Here is a 3,478-nt window from a genome sequence, read left to right as displayed (position 1 = left end):
CATAACGTTTTTTTTTAGCAACAGCCAGATCTTTGACAGATTTGAGATATTCTGTTCTCATCTAAATAAGTAAAGTTAAAATCAAAGAACGTGGACACTCAAAGGCAATCTTCCGTCAGATGTCTCTAGTGTTCCCATGACAAAACAGAAAAAGAGTTGCTTTTCTTCATACTACTTTAACGAAATGGGCGAAGCTTTCTCCAACCTTAGCAAATCAAAGACAGTCGTGACGTGCCGAAGCGGCGACAAAGCCGCCCACCACCCACCAATCGCTCGCGCCCCAACGAAAGACTTCTACAGCCACTTACTACCTCCCATCCGCCGCAGTTTTGCTACTACCACTTCAGATTCGGGGCAACCGCGAAGAAATGTGCCAAGGATTGTCAGTGGCCAAAAAAAACGTGTAAGTAGGCCATCGCTTGTGGCGGTGGCCTCCCGTGTTTCTAATCTTTTCTTTTTACAGGATGCAGGAACGGGCGTGCGATTTTTGGTAGACACGGGTGCTTGTCGTTCTCTTTTGCCAAGGAAACTCTTCAAGGCACGACGTAGTCTGTCTACATCTGCCGACGTCTGCTTGGTAGCTGCCAACAGATCTGTGATACCCACCTACGGTTACGAGAACCTCACATTATCGTTCGGTAACGGTAAATTCAATTGGAAGTTTCTCGTTGCTGACGTCACAATGCCAATCCTCGGTGCGGATTTCCTCTCTCATTTCCACCTTCTGGTCGATGTCGCCCACCGACGATTGGTCAACGCAGACTCGTACTTGTCGACACCTCTTCAACCCGCCCCCTCTAACCTCGCTCTCCACATCAGCGCACACACGGATGCCTACGCCCACCTCCTCACGTCGTACCCGGGAGTTTTCCGTCCAGAACTTCGCCAAACGCCCACGGTTCCTGCCAAGCACGGTATTTATCACCATATCAAGACGACGGGACCCCCAGTCTTCGCAAAATTCAGACGTCTGGCACCGGAACAATTGGCAGCCGCCAAACAGACGTTCGCCGAAATGGAGGAAATGGGCCTTTGCCAAAAGGCCTCCAGCCCATGGTCGTCACCTTTACACATCGTTCTGAAGAAAGACGGCTCCCTCCGTCCGTGCGGGGATTACAGGCGCCTGAACATGCAAACAGAACCGGATCACTACCCCCTCCCAAACATTGCCGACGTGACCTCCTACCTGCACAAAGCGAAGGTTTTCTCTACGCTCGACCTCCTAAAGGGGTATTATCAGGTGCCTATGAACCCAGAAGACATCCCCAAGACTGCCATCACCACTCCGTTTGGTACATACACCTTCAATTACTCCTGTTTTGGCCTTCGTAATGCTGGGGCAACGTTTCAACGTTTCATGGATGGCATCATAGGGGACCTCCCTTTCTGTGTATGTTATGTGGACGACATACTTGTGTTCTCCTCCTCAAAAGAGGAACACCTCCGTCACTCCGGGGTCACCAATGTGACGGGCCGATAGAGGGTTGTGAACTCAGTTGATTGCATCCTGCCTTTGAGTTCACAACCCTCTATCGGCCTGTCACACAGTAAAGGGCTGTCATTGTAAACAAAAGCATACGCAAGTTATAATATGAGTTGCCATGTTTCAATGATTTATTATCATTTGACGTCTCAACAATCCACTTCAAATACAAAACACACACACACACACACACACACACACATATATTCTAGCAAATATTTCTAACCGTATTCATTGTGAGTTGATTTGTAAAAGATTGCAGCAGTAGAATAAAGTAGCTGCTATTGTTGGAAGTTTGTTAAGTTACGAAATTTAAAGATCAGCATTGCATACTAGATAATCAGTGATGGTTACAATAGATGCTAATGACTTCATACCGCAGCTTGAATACAATCACAATTCATTATTTCGTATCGAAAATAAGTTATGCAGAGGTTAATGAGGACGTTGATGCATTCTGGCACAAGCTATCAGAATTATTTTCTATTGACAAATTACAATAAAAACGAAGCTTTTGGTCTCAGAACAAGTTAATTTCCCGAAAATTTCTCATGAAACTATGATATACTTATTTCCCCAAAATGTATTATTCCCCATGCTAGTACCCTGACTGCAAGTTATAAATGGTTTTATGATTACTAGTACCTTTATCTTGAGAAATTACACTGCTTGGAGATCCAATTGACCCCGTATCAGGTTCATGCACAACGTTTTTACAATCTTGATTCAAATAGGCTTAACTCTATATGATAAAGTCCTTATTTACAGTGATCAAGTGCCCGAATTAGCACAGCTATTTGGTGATGGATGTGAGCCTTTGGACCGGTGAATTACTCCAGGCAGATGGGCGCTTAAGGAGTGAAAAATACAATGCTATCTGTGAAGCTCTAGTTCGGAGTATTCGAGTAATAACCACCCGTACCAGCTCGTCAGCTTTTCAAGTTAGTAGTTGAACCATAATTTCTAAAGCTAATCCAGTAAGCGGGGAAAAGGAAAAACCAAATATGAAAATATCTCGAAAATAAATGTTTGATTGTCCTTTAATCAGTAAATCACACATCTAAGAAGGGTTACCCTTGGATTCCTAAATATTTTCTCTCACTCTTTAGATTTTATTTTCTGAGCTTTTTCCTCTGTCCCCTAGTATGTCTTATTAGGTATTTATTCTTTAATATTTTAGCTCGTTTCTTTCATTATTTAGGCATTTATTCTTTAAAATTTGTTTTCCCATATTTAATTCTTTAACATTTGTGTTCCCATATTTAATTCTTTAACATTTGTGTTCTTTTCTTACATTCTATATCATATATTCATCAAACATTCTCATAATATTCAAAATAAATGGCCTTTACCCTTGGTGCTCGTCTTAGACTGTCAATATTAGTTCCTAGCTTTTCATTATTCCTCCAAAAAAAAATCTCTCCCGAGCGGCGGTATAAAACACATTCACTTCACCATTCGAACCAAGGCAGTTATTCATTAGCTGGATTCATAAATAAGACATTTGGAGTATTGTTTTTTATTTCCGTCAGTCTTGGTTTTTAGTGTCCATCAAACACCCACCCACAGGCCCCCCCCACCCCCCTAAAAAAAAAAACACTTGCATTCTGAAGCATGCTTCAATGAATTAGTGGTGTCACGCCGATTTTTATACAATATGTGTCCTATTCCTTCATCATTATTCCAGTTAACGAGAATATCTTGGTTGATTTTGAAGCAAATAAGAAAATCTTTCTAGAGAGCACTTAAGGCCTATGCAGGACTACAAAATATATTGATCTAACCACATCGAGCCAGATAAATGTTGGTATACGGATCATTAAGGAAGCAAATCCTCCAAACACCCATAAGATGACTTACTAATTACAGCGATTTTTTTTTTAATTACCTATTATTTGGATCAGCATTCAAATCCATCAAAATAGTCCAGTTATCTATAACCTGTGATAGCTATCTCCAATTTTGCCTTACAGCCTTGATAATTATCAAGCGAAT

The 3,478-nt window shown here is 41.6% G+C and overlaps 1 long non-coding RNA gene across 1 annotated transcript in view; it reads left to right on the top strand.

The window, feature by feature from the left end:
* Positions 1-2,269: 2,269 nt before the first annotated feature.
* The window catches only part of LOC137643617 (uncharacterized), a 12,407-nt gene continuing 11,198 nt past the window's right edge, over positions 2,270-3,478 (top strand). The window contains exon 1 of the long non-coding RNA XR_011045028.1: positions 2,270-2,424. This is a non-coding gene — a long non-coding RNA (uncharacterized lncRNA). The remainder of the gene's footprint in view (positions 2,425-3,478) is intronic.

The sequence above is a fragment of the Palaemon carinicauda genome, chromosome 7 (assembly GCF_036898095.1).
Source record: "Palaemon carinicauda isolate YSFRI2023 chromosome 7, ASM3689809v2, whole genome shotgun sequence".
Taxonomy (NCBI): Eukaryota; Metazoa; Arthropoda; class Malacostraca; order Decapoda; family Palaemonidae; genus Palaemon; species Palaemon carinicauda.
This window is presented reverse-complemented; position numbering and strand designations above follow the sequence as displayed.